General features: G+C 36.3%; 1 protein-coding gene across 4 annotated transcripts in view; it reads left to right on the plus strand.

The window, feature by feature from the left end:
• The window catches only part of LOC131394054 (disintegrin and metalloproteinase domain-containing protein 5-like), a 601,035-nt gene that overhangs the window by 191,739 nt on the left and 388,343 nt on the right, over positions 1 to 20,953 (plus strand). The gene's annotated exons all lie outside the window — the stretch shown is intronic.

Below are 20,953 nucleotides of genomic sequence, written 5' to 3' on the forward strand. Positions count from 1 at the left end.
ACATCCATAGCGTATGGATAGTAGATGGAACCAAACATTTTTAATTATTTGGTAAATATTCGTGAACAAATATAGCATATTTGTTTTTTCTAAACTTCACAATGTAAAAATGTTGTAACAGTATAATCCTATTTATGTCTTTCCATCATTTGTACTTTTACTGTTATATATTTTATTTATATATTGGTTGTAAACCTGAAAATACATTATTATATTTGACTTAAATAGCCAATGAAATATTAGAGATTTTTTAAATATAAATATTTACATTTACCCACCTCCATACTGTTTTCTAGGCTTTTCAGCTCTTCCAGTGATTCAAATTTCCATGTGGATCATTTTCTTTCAGCCTGAAAAGCTTCCTTTTGTATGTCTTTTTGTGTGTAACTTATGGTGACCAATTGTCTCAGCTTTTGTCTTTAAAGTGTTTTTATAATGTCTTAATTAGTGAAGGATATTTTCAGTGAAAGTAGAATTCTACATTGAGAATTGTTTCTTTCGACAGTTCAAAGATGTAATCCCGTCTTATCCTGGCTTCCATTTTCTGATGAGAATACAGCTGTCATTCTCATATTCCTCCTAATAATATAATGCTTCTTTTATTCTTTGTCTGAGTTTCAAACTTATTTTATATCTTTGATTTTCCACAGTTCCACTATGATTTACCAAGTTGTATTTTTCTTGGAATTTATCCTGCTTGGGTTGGCTGAGATTGTTGACTCTATAGGTTGATGTATTTTTGGAAATTTTGGAAAAAAATCTTAGCTATTGTTTCTTTTTTAATATTTATTTTTTATTTAACATATTTGGCTTTAAAAATTTATACACAGTAACATTTACTCCGTGGTATATAGTTTTATGGGTATTGAAAAATGTACAGAATTTTGTTAGCAACACTACAGTCATGATACACAATAGATCTATCACCCCAAAACTTCCCTCTGGCTGCTCCTTTATATTTATCCCCCAATGTCAGTTACTGGTAACCAATTACATGTTCTCTGTCCCTATAGATTTGCCTTTTCCAGAATGTCATATATGGTACATATGTATTTGAGATTCATCCCTGTTGCCTTATGTTTTAGTAGTTCATTCTTTTTTATTGTTAAATATCCTTCTATTGAAAAGATGTATTATAGTTTGCTTATCTATTCACCCATTGAAGGGTATTTGGGTTGTTTCTAGATTTTGGCAATTATGAATAAAGCTGCTATATAGCACATAGACATTGTGTATTTATAAGTTCTAATTTTTTGTTGGGTAAATACCTAGGAGTGAGGTTTCTTTTTTTTGGCAAGTGTCTTTTTAATTTTGTGAGAAATAGCCAAACTATTTTCCAAAGTGCCTGTACCATTTTTCCTTCCCTCCATTCATCTATGAGAGTTCCATTTTCTCTACACAGATGATCCACACTTCAGAAGCACTTGATATTGTCTTTTTTTGTTTGATTTTGTTTTACCAGTTTTATGTGTGTAATGATATTCCGTTGTGATTTTTATTTACTTTTTATGTTGAAATAATTGTAGATTCAAAAGGAGGTGCAAAGAAATGTAGAGGAAAGTCCTGTGTGCCCTTTACCCAGCCTCCATCAATGTTAACATGTTTCAATACTATAGTAGAATACCAAACCAGTGGACATTGGAAATGGACATTAGTAAAATGCACCAACCCTATTCAGATTTCACCAGTATACATGCACTCATTTGTGTATATGTGTGTGTGCGTATATTTCATTCTATGCAATTTTACCACATGTTCACGTTTGTGTAACCACCACCACAATCAAGATACAGGACTAAATCATCACTACCCAGCCCCTAACATTACCCTTTATATAGCAACATGGATCCTCTCTTTCCCCATTCCTAACTCCTGGTAACTACTAAACTACTTTCCCTCTCTCTAATTATGCTATTTTATAAATGTTATATAAATCGAATCATAGAGTTTGTATGCATGTATGAATACTTCAGTGTTTTTAATTTATGCCTAGTATTCCTTTGTATGGATGTATCAATATTTGTTTAATTATTCACCCACCGAAGGACATTTGGGGGGTTGCCATTTTTTAGCTATTATGAATGGATCTGCAATGAAAATTCTTGTAGAAGATTCTTCATGAAAGTAAAGTTTTAATTCTCTTGGGAACGTGCCTAAGAGTGAAATTGCTTGTTTTATGGTAAGGCATCTATAGTTTTAAAAGCAACTGCCAAACTGCTTTTCAGAGTGGCCGTAACATTTGACATTCCCATCAATAATATATGAATGACCCAGTTTTTTGGCGTCTTCAAAGTTTGGTGATACCACTATTTTTTTAGTCATTCTATTAGGTGTGTACTAATATCTCATTTGCTTTTAAATTGCACTTCTGTAATGGGTAATAATGTTGAATATCTTTAATGTTTTTATTTGGCATCTGCATATACTCTTCAGTAAAAGTCCGTTCATACCTTTTGCCCATTTTCTAATTGGAATTTTTGTGTTTTTTAAATGTTGAACTTTCAGAATTTTTTTGTTTTTTAGATGTGTGTATTTTGTTGGATATGTAATTTGAACATATTATCTCCAAGTCTAATTGTTTTTTTTTCTACGACCAAAAGTTTTTTTAATTCCTATTTTGATAAGGTCTACTCTTTTCCTTTTTGGATCATGCTTTTGGTGTCAAGTGTATGAACTCTTTGTCAGTCTTAAGCCCTGAAGACTTTCTGCTATGACATTCCTAAAAGGTGTGGTTTTATGTTGAACATTTAAGTGCATGATCCACTTTGAGTTACTTTTATGACGAGTAGGAGATTAATTTTTTGATTAATGCATGTCAATTCCTCCAGCACAATTTTTTGTAAAAGCTATTTCTTGTCCACTGAATTGTTTTTGCACCATTGTCAAAAATTAGTTGGACATTTTTGTGTTGGTGTATTTCTCAGTTCTCTATTCTGTTCCATTGATCTACACGTCATTCTCTCCACCAGTGCTACACTGTTTTGATTATTGTAGCTGTTCAGTAATCTTCAACATTGGGAGAAGTGACTCCTCCCACTTTATTCTTCTTTTTCAAAAAAATTTTTTGGGTATTCTAGGGTTTTTCTTTTTCTTATACTTTTAGGATAAGCTTGTCTATGTTTACAAAAACGTTGCTGTCATTTTGATACAAATTGTTTTAAACATAAGGAAGATTTAGGAAGATTTTACATCTTTACTATTTATTACTGAATCTTCCAATCTATGAACACAGTACATCTCTCCATTTATTTAGGTCTTCTTTGATTTCCTTCATCAGAATTTTGTAATTTTCACCAGTTACTGTACCTGTTTTATTAGTTCATATTTTGTTATTTCATATGTGTTATTTCACTTTCTTTAGAGCAATTGTAAATGATGTACTATAATTGAATATATTTTCATTTTATATTTATAAACATAAATTAAAATGATTAGTCTTAATGTTTATCACTCCTACAACATCTACTCCTTCCAATTAACTTTGCATACATATTTGTCCACTTGTGAACCATATCAAGAAAAGGTTTATGTCCAATTGTTATAAAAGATGAAAGGATACTATTGTAGGTCTTCTTTACAATATAGAATATTCTAGATATTTGTGACAAAATACTGCCTTTGGGGCCAGCCCCAGGGGCCTAGTGGTTAAGTTCAGCACACTCTGCTTTGGTGGCCCAGCTTCGGTTCCTGGGCATGGACCTATACCACTTATCTGTCAGTGGCCATGCTGTGGCAGTGGCTCACATACAAAAAGAGGAAGATTGACAACAGATGTTAGCTCAGGGTGAATCTTGCTCAGCAAAAAATAAGAAAATAAAATAAAATAAAAATAAAAAAAAATAGCATGCTGAAGTATGTCTAACTGGATGAGAATACCATATTTCCTTTTTCATTAGAAAGATTCTATTCACTCATTGATTCTTGATTTGGAGCAAAATTATGATATAGTTGTCTGAAGACATAGTATGAGATTTCATTTGTATGATCAATTTCAGTATCACCATTACAGGCTAGAGTTCTGCTCTCTGTTTCTTTGCATTTGTCTGATTAAAAATTATAAAATGTCTTTCTCCATCAATATTCTTTTCTTTATTACTATAGCAGTAAAAGAAAATTTCTTAATTCTAAGTCATGCTCAATAGAAGCTAAAATAAAAAGACAGAAATTGACTCCAGGGCTCTTTGGTACCTTCTTGAAAGTTGGTACATTACTTTTGGCAACAAAATAAGAAAACTGAGGCAGCCAGCCTGGTGGCGTAGTGGTTGGGTTCCCGTGCTCTGCTTTTGGTGACCCAGGGTTCTCAGGTTTGGATTCCCAGGCATGGACCTATGCACAGCTTGTCAAGCCACACTGTGGTAGGCATCACACATAAAGTAGAAGAAGATAGGCATGGATGTTAGCCCTGCACCAATCTTCCTCAGCAAAAAAAAAGAGGAGGATTGGCAACTGGTATTATCTCAGGGCTAATCTTCCTCGCACACACACACAAAAAAGATAAAGGAAATTTTCCAGTGGAATACAATAGGGAGCCCAGAAATAAACCCTTGGATACATGGTGTAATGATTTTCAATAAGGATGCCATGACCATTCAGTAGGGGAAATGACAGTCTTTTCAACAGACAGTAGTGGGATAATGGGATATGAATATACAGAAGAGTGAGGTTGGACACTTACACCAATATGCAAATATTAACTCCAAATGGGTCAAATATTTAAACGTAGGAGCTAAAACTATAAAATTCTTAGAAGAAAACAGAGGGAAGAATCTTCATAACATTGGATTTGGCAATGATTTCTTGGATATGATACAGGCAATGGAAGAAAAAAGAGATAAACTGGAATTGATCATAATTAAAAACTGTTGTGCATTGAAGGACACCATCAACAAAGTAGAAAGGTAACCCATGGAATGGGAGAAAATGTTTGCAAATCATATATCTGATGAAAGATTAATATCCAGAATATGTAAAGAACTCCCACAACTCAACAACAAAGAAACAAATAACCCAACTAAAAAATGGGCAAAGAACTTGAATAGACATTTCTTCAAAGAAGATACACAGATGGCTAGGGAGCACATGAAAAAATGATCAACACCACTAACTGTTAGGGAATTGCAGGTCAAAACCACAACAAGATACCAATTCATACCTATTAGGATGGCTATTATCAAAAAAATTCAGAAAATATCAAGTGTTGATGAATATCAAATATTGATGAGGATGTGGAGAAATTGGACACCCTGTGCATTGCTGGTGGGAATATAAAATGATGCGGTCTCTATGGAAAATAGTATGGTGGTTCCTCAAAAAATTAAACACAGAATTACCATATCCTAGAATTTCACATCTAGGTATATGCCCCAAAGTACTAAAAGCATGGACTGAAACAAATATTTATGTACTCATGTTCATAGCAGCATTATTCACAATAGCCATAAGGTGGAAACATCCCAATGTCCATTGATAGGTAAATGGAGAAACAAAACGTGATATATATATACACAAGGGGATATTATTCAGCTTTAGCAAGGACTGAAATTCTGACGCATGCTACAACATGAATGGAACTTGAAGACCTTATGCTAACTAAAACAAACCAGTCACACTAGGACAAATATCGGATCATTCTGCTTTTATGAGGTACCTAGAGTAGTCAAATTTATAGAGAGAAAGCAGAATGACAGTTGCCAGGTGCTGACAGGAGGGAAAAATGGTAAGTTAATATGTAAGGGGTAGAGAGTTTCAGTTTGGGAGGATGAAGATGTTCTGGAGTTTGATGATGGTAATGGATGCACAACAATGTGAATGGACTTAATGCACTGACTGTACACTTAAAAATGTTTCAAATGATAAATTTTCAGTGTTGTGTATTTTAACACAATAAAAGATTAAATTAGGAAAAAATTCCATTTATGATATTAAAAATAATACAATATTTAGAAATAATTTTATGAAAAGATGTGTAAGACACTGAAAACTCAAAATACATTATTGTAAGAAAGATCTGCAAAAATGTGAAGACATTTCATATTCATATATTGGAAGAATCAATATTGTTAGTATAGGAATACTCCCAAAATTGATCTACAAATTCAACACAATCCTTAACAAACCCAAGCTGTCTTTTTTGCAGAAATTGACAAGTCGATCCTAAAAGTCATACATAAATTCAAGGGACACAGAATGGTAAAAACAATCTTGAAAACACAGCTTTCAAGAATACTTGAAACTGAAAACCCACTTCTCAATTCCAAAATACATTACAAAGCTAAAATAATCAAGACAGTGTAGTACTGTCCTAAGGATAAGGCTAGACACATAGTTCAATGGAATAGAATAAAGAGCCCAGAAATAAAGCCTCATACTTAAAGTCATTGATTTTTTTATGCTAATCTTCCTCTTTTTTTGCTGAGGAAGACCGGCTCTGAGCTAACAACTATTGCCAATCCTCCTCCTTTTTTTTTTTTCTCTCCAAAGCCCCAGTAGATAGTTGTATGTCATAGTTGCACATCCTTCTAGTTCTAGTTGCCATATGTGGGACGCAGCCTCAGCTTGGCCGCAGAAGCAGTGCGTTGGTGCGTGCTTGGCATCCAAATCCCGGCCGCCAGTAGCAGAGCGCGTGCACTTAACCGCTAAGCCACAGGGCCGACCCACAGTCATTGATTTTTGACAAGGATGCCAAGGCAATTCAATGGGGAAAGAATGGTCTTTTCAACAAATTGTGTTGGGACAAGTTGATATCCACGCGCAAAAGAAAGAAGATAGATTGCTACATCACAATATTTACAAAAATTACCTGAAAATGTATCATGGATAATAAATGTAAGAGCTAAACTTATAAAACATTAGAACACATGTAAGTAAATCTTTGACTTGGCATAGGCTACATTATAGAAGACACCAAAGCACAAGCGAAGAGAACACTAGATTGATCGAACTTCATCAAACTTAAATTTTGTGCTGCAAATGATACCCCAAGAAAGTGAAAGACAAACTACAGAGTGGGAGAAAATATTTGCCAATCTTTTATCTCAAATGGGATTTTTATCTAGAATATATAAAGAACACTCACAAGTCCTTAATAAAAAGACAAACAACCCAATTAAAAATGGAAAGGGATTTAAATAAACACATCTCCATAGAACATATACAAATGGCCAAGAAGCCCCTGAAAAGATGCTCAACATCTTAGGAAGATGCAAATCAAAACCACAATGAGATACTACTTCGCGCTCATTCAGATTGTAATAACAAACGCAGGCAAAATGTGTGAGGATGTGTAGAAATTGGGATCTTCTTGGTACTCTTTTTTCCAGCACTGCTCAAACTAGTACAGTCATGTGTTGCTTAACGAGGGAGACACGTTCTGAGAAATGTGTCATTGGGCCATTATGTCTTTGCGCGAACATCATAGAGTGTACTTATACAAACCTAGATGGTATGGCCTACTGCACACTTAGGCTATATGGTGCTAATCATATGGGACCACAATCGTAAATGCAGTCTGTCATTGACAGAAACTTCCTTATGTGGCACATGACTATATTTGTCAATTTGTCAATATTGTAGGAATATAATATATAAAACATCCTTAATCACTTTCTTTTAGGTAAATCACTGTGAATCAACATATAATTGGATTATGTGTGTTTTAATTTACCGATTTTTTGTCGTTTTTCAGGGGCATTAAATTCATTTGCATTTAATATCATCATAGTTGCTTTGGTAGTAATTCTGATTGCTTGATTTTGTTTTTTCATATTTTATTTGTCTGATTTATTTCTTTCGTTTGATTGGACAAAGTTTCTATAGATTTTATTTTTCTAACTTTCTGTAATATCTTTATAAGACTCAGAGAAATATCTATTTTACTGATCAATATAGTCAAAATTAGAACAATATCACCTTATATAGATAATGTGGAAATTTAACTTAGTTTACTATCATTGTTTTTTATTTTATTTTTTTACATTGTCAGTATCACTTTATTTATTAAGAAAATTTTTTTATAGCAGTAACATTGGTTTATAACATTGTATAAATTTCAGGTGTACATCATTATACTTCTATTTCTGCATGGACTACATCATGTTCTCATGTTCACTACCCAAATACTAATTACAATCCAACACCACACACATGTGCCTAATCATCCCTTTTGCCCTCCTCCCTCCCTTCCTCTCTGGTAACCACCAATCCAATCTCTGGCTCTATGTGTTTGTTTGTTGTTGTTTTTATCTACTACTTATGAGTGAAATCATATGGTATTTGACCTTCTCCCTCTGACTTATTTCACTTAGCAGAATACCCTCAATGTCCATCCATGTTGTCACAAATGGCTGGATTTCATCATTTCTTATGGCTGAGTAGTATTCCATTGTGTATATATACCACATCTTCTTCATCCATTTGTCCCTTGATGGGCACTTAGTTACTTCCAAGTCTTGGCTATTGTGAGCAATGCTGCAATGAACACAGGGGTGCATGTATCTTTACGAATTGGTGTTTTCATGTTCCTTGGATAAATACCCAGCAGTGGAATAGCTGGATCATATGGTAGTTCTATCCTTAATTTTTAGAGGAATCCCCATAGTGTTTTCCATAGTGGCTGCACCAGTTTGCACTCCCACCAGCAGTGTGTGAGAGTTCTCTTCTCTCCACATCCTCTCCAACACTTGTTGTTTCCTGTTTTGTTTACAGCCATTCTGATGAGCGTGACGTGATATCTCATTGTTGTTTTGATTTGCATTTTCCTGATAGTTAATGAAGTTGAACATCTTTTCGTGTGCCTGTTAGCCGTCTGTGTATCTTCTTTGGAGAAATGTCTGTTCAGGTCTTTTGCCCATTTTTTAATTGGGTTGTTAGTTTTTTTGTTGTTGAGATGTATGAGTTCTCTATATATTTTGGAGATTAACTTCTTATCAGATATATGGTTTGCAAATATCTTCTCCCAATTGTTATGTTGTCTTTTCATTTTGTTGATGGTTTCCTTTGCTGTGCAGATGCTTTTTAGTTTGATGTAGTCCCATTTGTTTATTTTTTCTATTGTTTCTCTTGCCCGGTCAGACATGGTGCTTGAAAATATGTTGCTAAGACCGATGTCAAAGAGTGTACTGCCTATGTTTTCTTCTAGAAGTTTCATGGTTTCAAGTCTTACATTCAAGTCTTTAATCCATTTCGAGTTATTTTTTGTGTATGGTGTAAGATAATGGTTACTTTCATTTCATTGCCTGTGGCTGTCCAGTTTTCCCAACACCATTTGTTCAAGCAACTTTCCTTTCTCCATTGTATGTTCTTGGCTCCTTTGTCAAAGATTAGCTGCCCATAGCTGTGCGGGTTTATTTCTGGGCTTTCCATTCTATTCCATTGACCTGTGTGTCTGTTTTTGTGCCAGTACCATGCTGTTTTGGTTACTATAGCTTTGTAGTATATTCTGAAATCAGGGACAGTGATACCTCCAGCTTTGTTCTTTTTTCTCTGGATTCTTTTGGCTATTCGGGGTCTTTTGTTGTTCCATATAAATTTTAGCATTCTTTGTTCTATTTCTGTGAAAAATGTTGTTGGAACTTTGAGAGGGGTTGCATTGAATCTATAGATTGCTTTAGGAAGCTTGGACATCTTAACCATATTAATTTTTCCAATCCAAGAGCACGAAATATCTTTCCATTTCTTTGTGTCTTCTTCAATTTCTTTCAGCAACATTTTACAGTTTTCAGCATGCAGATCTTTCACCTCTTTGGTTAAGTTTATTCCTAGGTATTTTATTCCTTTTGTTGCAATTGTAAATGGGATTGTATTCGTAACTTCTATTTCTGCCTCCTCATTGTTAGTGTATAGAAATGCAACTGGTTTTTGTATGTTGGTTTTGTGTCCTGCAACTTTGCCATATTCATTTATTACTTCTAAAAGTTCTTTGGTGGATTCTTTAGGTTTTTCTATATCTAAAATCATGTCATCTGCAAATAGTGAGAGTTTCACTTCTTCCTTTCCAATTTGCATCCCTTTTATTTCTTTTTGTTGCCTGATTGCTCTGGCTAGGACTTCCAATACTATGTTAAATAGGAGTGGTGAGAGTGGACATCCTTGTCTGGTTCCTGTTCTTAGAGGGATAGCTTTCAGTTTTTCACCATTGAGGATGATATTACCTGTAGGTTTGTCATATATGGCCTCTATTCATTAATTGTTTTTTAAAATTAGCCTTCAGTTATACCAATAATTTTTCATTAAATCATTTTTATAACAGTTCTTATTTTTGTATTTTTTTAATGGAAGGACTTAGATAATATCAATTTAATGTATTCTAAGTAGCAGTTCACAGAAGGAAATATGATAGAATGAAATCCATTAGAATATAGCACATAAAGATTTAATATGCATGTAAAGATAAAGATAAACTTATGTCAATGAGATATATATGTATATTGATTGAGTTAACGTAAATACATGAGGCACTTTGGGGCATAGCCACAGAATATTGGAAAACACTTTTAAATTTAACTGTATTATTTGACTTCCAATTGTTATAATTCAAATTACTGATAAGCTTTACATATCACTTTTGAAACAGTTAAATTGTACTCTCACGTTTTCAGCTAAAAGTACACACTTGTTTGTAAAATGACATGTGGCTCCTTGAGAAAATGGCCTCTTGATCAGTGTCTATGTTTTTCTACCTTTCCTTATTTTAACTGCTATCATTGCTCTTAAATGGAATAAAATGAAGAGATTTTGGAATAGAGAAGGAACAGTAAGTGGAGGGTGAATAAACTCAAACTCATTATTTTTTATATTTAATATTATTAATGCATCATGGGAAGAATTCACATATAATTCAGAATATTACAAGCAGGGATCCTTGGATGGATTGGCTTAATGTTTAAAAATATTGAGTCTTAGTATATACCAATTTTTTTTCAGACTTCAGGTAGTTAGGTATCCTTCATGTTCTTATAGGCCCAGAAACAAGTGAAGCTACTCAGTAAATCCTCACTGCCTTTCAGATAGAAAGCCATGCTTGCTATAATTGCTTTAGGAGGTTCTGTCTACTTCCCAAGAAACCCCAGTTTCCTTGCATTGACATTCAGTTGTGCCCAGGAGATTAATAGAGATAAGGAAGCAAATTTTGTGAATAGAATATGTATTGAGAGAAATATATAAGATGACAAAGAACGAGGGAGAAATCACAGATAGGATACTCCCCATTTTACACATAATTAATATTGTTTATGTGTTTCTAAAATTAGAATTAAGGTACTTTCACAGCCTTTTTCTTTACCAGAACACCCATACAAGCCACAATTTGCTTAGTGAATATTTAGGAAATGAGAATGCAGATGTAAGAATACATAAGTGGGTCTCGTTCTATGCTAAAGGAAAATGGTTTTGTTTCTTACTTATGTAGATGGAGATAAAATAATGATATAAAGTTTCCATCAACACCTCTATTTCCCAAGTTAGTTAATTTTATTTATCAACAAGTTAGTAGCAATTAGTTAAATTCAGGGTATTATTCTTCATGATTTATGTAGACATTTACATGATCATCAAATTGCTATAAATTGACTTAATTGAATGATATCTCTCATAAGTCTTCCAGTGCTATTACTTAAGACATCTTGGAAAAATCTGAATAGTTGCCAGAAGTAAATCTGACTTTTGGAAGAGATGTTATCATAAGGGATCTTTGATCATAAATAACAACATCTGGTCATGACAACCTAAGTATTAAAGCAGAAATAACTGGTTTCAGGACTGCAAGGGTAAGAAATGGTGTAGAGCTGAAGCACAGAGGGTGGTCATAAACTAGATGGTCAGGAACTACGTCATTCCGTCCATCACCCAAAGGCTCTATGACTGGCATCATCCTTCTTGTCTACGTCCATTCTCTCCAAAAGGACTGCTCTGCTTGCACATGGGGCAGCATACATATCTCAACCCTTTGTAGATTCATTTTCAAATAAAATACTAATAATCTGTCCACAGCCAATGCCTCTTAGTTCATATTCTCAAGAGACAGAAGAAAATAGCTGTGCAGGTGTACCTAAATTCAGCCGGTGTTCTGTCTGTCTGTCTGAGTTAGGTGTTCAAACCTGATTTTATCATCTGTGGCCAAGGCATTGTAGCCACGTAGTAGGAACCTGGACACCATGACATTCCTCTTCAACAAGAACTGTGTGTGTATAGGAGTTTTCCAAAGAAAAAATGTAGGCTGTATAAATACCACAAAATGTAACTTAGCGTAGCTGAAAGACTTAGAGGCCTCATTAAGGACCTCATTAATAAAAGTCAAATAGTTATTTACATAGTTTTTGTGTGTGTGTGTGAGGAAGATCAGCCTTGAGCTAACATCCGTGCTAATCCTCCTCTTCTTTTTGCTGAGGAAGACTGGCCCTGAGCTAACATCTGTGCCTATCTTCCTCCACTTTATGTGGGACGTCACCACAGCATGGCCTGACAAGTGGGGCGTCAGTGCGTGCCCGGGATCGGAACCCTGGCGGCCAGCAGCAGAGTGTGCGCACTTAACCGCTACGCCACAGGGCCGGCCCCCTACATAGTTTTTTTTAAGAAATATTATAATTGGACAGAAAATAATTTAAGAATTTGAAGATTTTCATGTAAATTACCTTTTTAACTTTAGAGAAGCATTAGCATGGATGTATTAATATGTCATCTTGTCTTCCATGTATATAAGATAGAGGAAAATCATAGATGGAATTTTTAGTTTGAAATTTAAAAAATGCTTAAATATTTGAAAGTTAGATCAACATTAGAAAAGACCAAATACTAGAATATATATTCAGTGAGTGGGATATGTGGAGTAAAGTGGATATTGGTACATATTAATTGAGCAATTACTAGAAATATAGCTATTTTACTTTTCTTGATTTTATTTTAGATTAAAATATTTCCTAACCCTTAAACTAATGCTATTTCTTTTATACAGATTATAGCAGAAGGCAGCAATAGTAACAGCAAGAAGATAGTAACAGCAATCAGTCTTATATAGAGTTAAAGGTGAATTGAAGGAATGAAATTATTGACAAAATGATATAATTCATGAAACAGTTTCTTTTAATTTTTAGCAATACCTCAGTATAAGAAAATTATTTCCATGTTTCATCATGCTGATTCCTATTTGTCAATATCATATACTAAAGCAAAGCATTTGATGTTAACTTTGTTGTACACTAATTGAAAAATATTTAATATTAACTAATATCAGCCAGAGATTTATTAATCAACATTCTTGCAATAAGAAATGACTTTAAAGATATTTCAAGTATGTTCTTAAAATATTTATGAGCAATCATGCATCTTGCTCCTGCATTTAAGGTTCTAATTGGTAGATTCACACAGATTATCTTCCGACACCTGTATTTCTTCCTCAGTAAGGCTCCATGGTTGTTGTTATCCTTATTTTAGAAATGAGGGAACAGACATAAAGAATTTAAATAATTCCCTATGCATGTAGAATTTTAGTAGGGTTTTAAGTTGGAGTTTAGGACAATCAGACTCCAGGGTTTAAACTCTTAAGAACTCCATGATTTTGACATATAGCTTGATACATGACTGGGGATGGGGAATGGAATTTACATTTATTGAGGACCTATTAGATGCCTTGCAAAATGCTAGATGCACTCTCCCTCCAAGACAGAAAGAATTCTTTACTATAAAATGGCATAAAGTAGGCATCTGTATATATTGTTCAAATTTCTAACTCATGTATGTGAAGAAATCATGATATTTCACATATTAGACCTATCAGTGGGAGTAAATGGAAAAATTCAAAAATTCGACCAAGAGTGAGATCAAGAGTTAATCCAATTACCTATCTGCTAATGCCCATATCTGATTTTGATCCAGAGTTAAGTGAACAGATCTCTATTTCTTTATCTGCCACCAGAAAACATTTATAAATCCTACCCTCAATGTAAAATAGTCTTATTTCTGCCTAGACTAATCTCTACCTCTTCTTTGATAACTTTATTAAAAGCCCACATCTTAGGTGAGGATTTTGGCCCTCGGCTCACTGTCCTCCTCTCACGTCCTTAAGTTGTAGTCTCACCATCATGCCGAGAGTCTTCACCTGAACTCCTCACACCACCCAACTTCAGTCATTTTCTTGTAGAGCAATGTACTGAGATTGCCAATCCCCTGATTTCTTCCAACTCGTAAGTCATAAATTCAGTATCTTGCTTTCTTTCTTTTATTATTTTTTCACAGCCTTCTCCTGTCAACAGTACTTTCTGATCACATTAAGATCTTGCCTCTAGAATTTGAGATAGTGGGTTAGGCATTCAGTTCATAAGTAATAAACATATTTTATAAGTTGATTATGTACTGTATTGAAAGGTCATTAATTGTATGGAAAAGATTAGAGCAGTAGGTGTAACTGGGAGAGTTGATGTTGAGGGAGGAACTGGACAGGAATCTTAAACATGGTTGACTGAGTAGGTCCTGTTGAGCAGGTGACATGTAAGCAAATAACTGGAGGAGGTGCAAATATTTACAGTTTAGACCTTTGAAAGGAGTCACCTGACTTCACAGGGGCAACTCACATAAGGCTTTTATTTAAATGCGAAGGATACAGTGCAGCAAGAGAGAGTGCAGGCAAGCATTGGGGGTCAGAGAGACACCTCATGCTCAAGGTCTCAAGGTTCCTTATTTTAAATTTTAAACAGCCCATCATAAATCCCACTGCCCTTATCCTGGCAAAAATTGCAACCAGACATCTAGCCCTTCCCAGAGATAAAGATAGAGCTTTTCCATTCCAGCTGTAATTCAGCTTTATCTTCCACAGGCATAGAGCTGGCAGAGCTATCCATGAATATATCCAGGCAGGAGCTTTCCAAGCACATGGTGATCGAATGAAAAACTAAGTCAGGAATGTTTGATGAACAACAGCGATGGCAGTTTATCTGGAGCAGAGTTAGCAAGAGGGCTGTGGTGATGATTAGGTCAGAGAAGTAAAACTCCTACAGGGCCTGGGAGGTCTTGGAGGCCATCTGTGTTTTATCCTGATTGAAAGGGAGGAATCACTGGAGGATTTAGATTCCAAGCACATGACTTACACTTTTAAAGGCTGGTTTGTTGAAAATAGTCTGTATGATGGCAGGAGTAGAAGTGGAGAAACCAGTTAGTGGAGAAACTACTGCAATAATCCAGACGAGAAAAGATGGTACCTCAGACCAGGGATGGTAAAGATGGTTTTAGGAATAAATCTTGAGGGTGAACCAACAGAATGAATTGACAGAATTACACTCTGAGTTGGCAGAGTGTAAGAAAAAGTGTTTAAAAAATATTTGTTGATATAAGGCAGGAAGATAGCAAAGCTAAAATGTAAACCCAGACCTCTCTGTTTCTAAATTTGTGCTCTTAATACATTTTAAAACACCAATGCGTAAGGATACATGCACCCCTGTGTTCACTGCAGCGTTATTCACAATAGCCAAGACTTGGAAGCAACCTAAGTGCCCATCAAGGGACAATGGATAAAGAAGAAGTGGTATATATACACAATGGAATACTACTCAGCCATAAGAAACAATGAAATCCAGCCATTTGTGACAACATGGATGGACATTGAGGGTATTATGCAAAGTGAAATAAGTCAAAGGGAGAAGGTCAAATACAGTATGATTTCCCCCTCATTAAGTACTAGATAATAACAACAACAAACAAACACATAGAGACAGAGATTGGATTGGTGGTTACCAGAGGGGAAAGTGGAAGGGAGGAGGGCGAAAGGGATAATTCGGCACAAGTGTGTGGTGATGGGTTCTAGTTAGTATTTGGTTGGTGAACATGAGGTAATCTATGCAGAAATAGAAGTATAATGATGTACACCTGAAACTTATACAATGTTATAAACCAATGTTACTGCAATAAACAAAAAATTAAAAAAATAAATAAAATTTATGAACACTGGGAGATAAAATCTACATGGGTAATGATGATCCAAGACAAGTGTCCGGTATGCCATGATGAGGAGTTTAAATTTTCCCATATATGAATAGGAACATAGTTGTATTTTTGAAGTGGTAAGGGAGGGATTTAGCATGATATGGTTTGCTTTTTACAGATTTCACTGGGATAAAGTATGGGACAATTCAGTCATAACTGGAGACAAGTGAAACACCTATGAGACTACGGAATCCACAGGAGAGGTGTGGTAAGGGCAAGATTAGATAGGAGGGAAAGAACAGGAAAATCTTGAGAGATATAACAGAGGTAGACTCAAATGAAGTGATGACTGGATGGACGTATTTGCGTTAGAATAAAAGAGAACTACAAAGACAAACATTTCTGACACAATGGATAGTGATGCCTTTTACTAATGACATATTGTATAGTAGGGTTAGAACCAGTTTGGTGTTGGAGTAATGAAGTGGAGAGGAGTGAAGAATGATTTTACTCACGTAAAGTGTAGAGACTGTGTAAATGAAACATATATAAATACCAATAAATAATATTTCCTTTTAATGTGGCTGTCACAAATGATCCAGGAAAAAGAAACTTGGGTTTACAAGTTTTGTGGAGCACAGGCATAGATTGTGACAGTGTAACCAGTGCCTTATTATACTAATTAATTGCTATATCCATAGCATAGGAAAATTAGACAGATATTAAAAACAATTAAAATTTAGCATTTCTATTTTTCTATATTTCTTTTACAGCAGTAATTAAACAATAGTGTCAAAAAGCCATAGGTTGGAGAAGGGATATTACTAAGAAACTCACCATTAACTAGCCTGATCCAAGAATGAAAAAAATCTGCTTTTTCTCTCCTTTTGTTATGGCTTAAAGCTTTCAGCTTCACAAACCAAAATAAATCCTGTGAGTGAAAGTATGTAGGCTTGTGTCTATTGTTTCCTCTCCCCCTGGGATCCTTTAGTAGGAAATAAGCAGCTTTGCCTCTTTTGAAGCTGTGAGACTCACATCCCAAGCTGAAAACATTCCATTGTCCACCTCTGCTGCCTGCCCTCAGGTACCCATGGCCATGCTAACTGCTGCCATCTCAAGAGAGGACACCTACAGTCGGCACCTCTCCAAGAGCTCAGGATTCCCCTGCCCTATCCATTGCTGGCTTTGGGACATTGAGAGGAAGTGGTGTTAGGTAAGGCCAGCCCCAGAGCCCCCAGAGAGTCACTAGCATCTGTTCTATCTTCAAGGAGTTGCTCAGACTGAGTTCCCGTCTGTAGATAACCATTCTGTCTCCAGATGATATGTCCTTGGCCTCATGTAAATTGAGATCTAGGACATATCTTTGTCCTTTGGGGGAACCCGGACTTGCTGCTCTTTCTTCACTGAAGCTGAGCTCTTCTGGGTAAGATTTTCACGCTTTAGTGCTCCCTCTCCCCATATCCCTCTTACGAGATGGTGCACTTCTGCATACCTCAAAGCATTCTACAAGGATTGAGGAACCATCAGCCTACCTGGAGTCTAATTAGGACCTACAGAGCCTCCATCATTAAACAAAGATGCTCCTGGATCAGGGGTGGGAGTACCTCACCACAGAGGCCAAGAGTTTCCTTTTCCAAATGTCCATCAACTGATGAATGGATAAACAAAACATGGTCTAGCCATACAATGGGATATTTAGCCATAACAAGGAATGAAGCACAGGTACTGCTACAATATGAATGAACCTTGAAACCATTATGCTGAGCGAATACAGCCAGTCACAAACACCACGTTATTCATTTGTATGAAATATCCAGAACAGGGACATCTTTAGAGACAAGGATCAGTGGTTGTTTAGGGCTGGGAGTAGGGGTGGGGGATGAAGAGCTGAGGTGAGGGGTGGTGACAGGCTAAATGGTACAGGGTTTCCTTTTGAGATGATGAAACTAAAATTGACTGTGGTAATGATTGCACATATCTGTGGAGATACTAAAAATCCTGCAATCATTCAATTGTACACTTGAAGTGGGTGAATTGTGTGGTAAAAAAAATACACATCGGGCTGATTCTTCCCTAAGTTTCCCTCATCCTCACAGCACTCCTCATTTGGGGCATTATGATCACGGGCCTGCTCTATTCTGAGAACCTCTGAGGATCAGTTTCCCAGGTGTACTGCTCCCTGGCAGGTCCAGGTTTTAGGCCTGACCAGAGGTTATTTTTGCAACTGCTGCCACAAGTCATCCTTGCAACAGGGTGTCCTGGGATAAAAGAAGGTTTGGTGAGAGGTGCGATACAAGTGGAGTGAGGTTTTAGACGTGTGCGGTTCAAGATACTTGTCAGAAAATTCAAAGACAGTTGCCTGCTCTTCCTTCTACAGTGGTGTCCCTTTTCCTCTCGCTGTTTGCCTTGCTGCCCTTCCCATCTCGCCAGCTTCCTTGCTAGTGCTTAGAGTAACTGTTCGCAAGGCTCACTTAGGTTGCTCCTGAACGGTTATAATCTAATACTGTAAGAACAGACACTCAGACGAAGAAAAGTGCTTTTGATTGCCTTATCCAGGACCAAGTTCAATATTCTTGATATTTCCTCATTTGCAAAGACAATAAACTGTCAGCAGCATGATTTAAGCAGAAAATTTCTCGTAAAAATCGTTAGCATTTCTATCTTCCTCTTTCTCCTCCACCACAGTCAAGAAAACATGGCAGAAAACTGTGGCGAGGAGAAATGAAATTACCAAGAACTTCACCAGAAAAGCACATCATGCTTACTTGCCCCCACGTCGCTACTGAGGGGTTTCAACAACGTAAACTTGCCCCAGCAAACCAGCTGTGCGCCATCGCCTGTGCTCAAGTCCGGTGCTTCCTCTCCCCGCCCCGTGGAAGCTGCCCGGCCACTTGGGACCCGTAGGGTGTGAGCGGCTCCAATGAAAGAACCGCAGTCCTCTGCAGCCCTCGCCCCAGGGCCGGGGCGGCGCCGTCCTCCTGAGGACACGGGCCGCGAGCCTCAGAGCTGCCCAACCGCCTTCCACCTTGGCCGTGCTTCCTGCCCGCGGCCCAGCCATGCTCCTTCTCCTTGCGCTGCTCGCTGAGCTCGGACGGCTGCACGCCCGCCTGGGTGAGCCCCGGGCAGCCTGGACTTGCTCCTTTTGCCTCAGAGCAGGGCTGGGCTCTTCCTGGGGGACGATTTCCTGTAGCTCTGGGACTCCTGCAGCGCCCTTCCCGGATCCCCTGCTGGTGCCTGCCTCCGTGTGTCCCCACCCCGCAGACCAGGGCAGGTGTCTCGAGGACCCTGGCCAAGGAGTCCACTCTGCAACCGGGGTCCAGGGTCTCAGCAGCTGAAAGGCAGCCGGTCTTCCTGGGTCACCTACTCTGTGGCCAGAGGATTTAGCGGGGTGTGTGCTGCCCTCAATTTATTCCTCAGAGACTGGAGGACAACAGGCCCCAACGTGCTTCTGGAAATGAACAGGATGGTCCTGTGGAACTGCGACGTCTAATTTTTGTTTGTATCTTAGCCATTTTTAAAGTGCCATTGAAAATCTAGTGAAAGCTGTGGACCAAGAAGGAGGGTGGGCACATATAATAAGTTTACCTACAATTTCATAGCCCGTGTGGACTCAGGGTTAGGAACCCATGCTTGACTGAGTTACAGTCAAGCATGTTACAAAAAACCCCATTTTCTTACTGCAGATTCTGAAGGAATATTCCTGCAGGTCACAGTTCCATGGAAGATAAGGTCAAATGAGAGTGAAGATTCAGAGAAGCGGGTAAATGACCAAGAAAATTTGTTGTATAATTTAAAATTTTAAGACTATTTTTATTTACTTTGTTTTAAATCAGATCATACTAATTTGTATTCAATTGCAAAGCAAATATTTTTTTCACTGTGCTCTTTTTGTCTCTTAGTACATTTTGATGCTCCCTTCCGTACACCTCTGCTGCTCAGTCCTGTGCCCTTCCCTTCATCTCTCCATCTCTTCTGACATACTTGTTCACAATTTTCAAGAAATATTAAACACTTTTCAGGAATCATACTGGTAGAAAAAAAGTCAATATGAAATAAACGTGACAATGGTTTAGCCTGCAATTAATAGAAATTTGTGAATGGCCACTGACAGAGAAATTGGTTGAGTACAATTTAGACCTGCAAATTTTGACCCAGAAGCATCAGACTTAATATGAGTAATGGCTAACAAAAGAAAGAAAAAAAGAAAAGGAAAAATAAAAATGTCATGTTTGCCTGATTACGATGAAAAAGATTGCAATAAATAAATATTAACCGGAAAAAGGAGTTGAAAAACATGCTTACTTGCTATATAAAATGTGATTAAATTGAAGGCATTCAGTCTTGAATATTTTCTTGATTAAAATACTTCAAGTTGGCATAGCTACAATATTTCACAAGTGATAAGTCACAATATAGGGATTTAGATTTCCATGTGGTTAAAGTGATGTAGTCAATGTGTGATAACCCTGAGAACATTTTTTTAGGTTGAAGGAAAAATTGTTGAAATAAGAATAAGTAAAAAAATTAAGAATCCATTGACTCTATTTTGGCATCCAGTATTGGAACCTATCATGATTATGTTTTACTACTGAACAATTTTAATAAAAATAAAATATATGTAAATTGCACTTGAAAATCACAATAAAATAGTTTCCTTTTAGAGAAATTGTATTTTAATGTACTAAGCTCACTTAATTCTCACTTTTTAACCTTTCTATTATATATATATGTCCTATTTTATATATATCATCTATATATGTATTTAGCAAAGAGGATTAAAAATATTAAATTAAGGGTGTCAAAGCTATAAGTTTCCGGATGTGAAATCTAATCTTTAATTTATGACTCCAATTCCATTACAAGAAACTACCTTCTATTGAAAAATTCTTTACATAAAAGTTTATTTTCTTCTATATTTTTTTTTCTGATTTAGTTCTGTTTGTACATTGTCATTGCATGAACATTTTAAATTTCAAATTGTTTACTTCAAATTACCTGTCACAAAGCATACAGCAGCTGTGCAAGACATGAAATAGTTTTGCTATGG

The sequence above is a fragment of the Diceros bicornis genome, chromosome 29 (genome assembly GCF_020826845.1).
Source record: "Diceros bicornis minor isolate mBicDic1 chromosome 29, mDicBic1.mat.cur, whole genome shotgun sequence".
Taxonomy (NCBI): domain Eukaryota; kingdom Metazoa; phylum Chordata; class Mammalia; order Perissodactyla; family Rhinocerotidae; genus Diceros; species Diceros bicornis.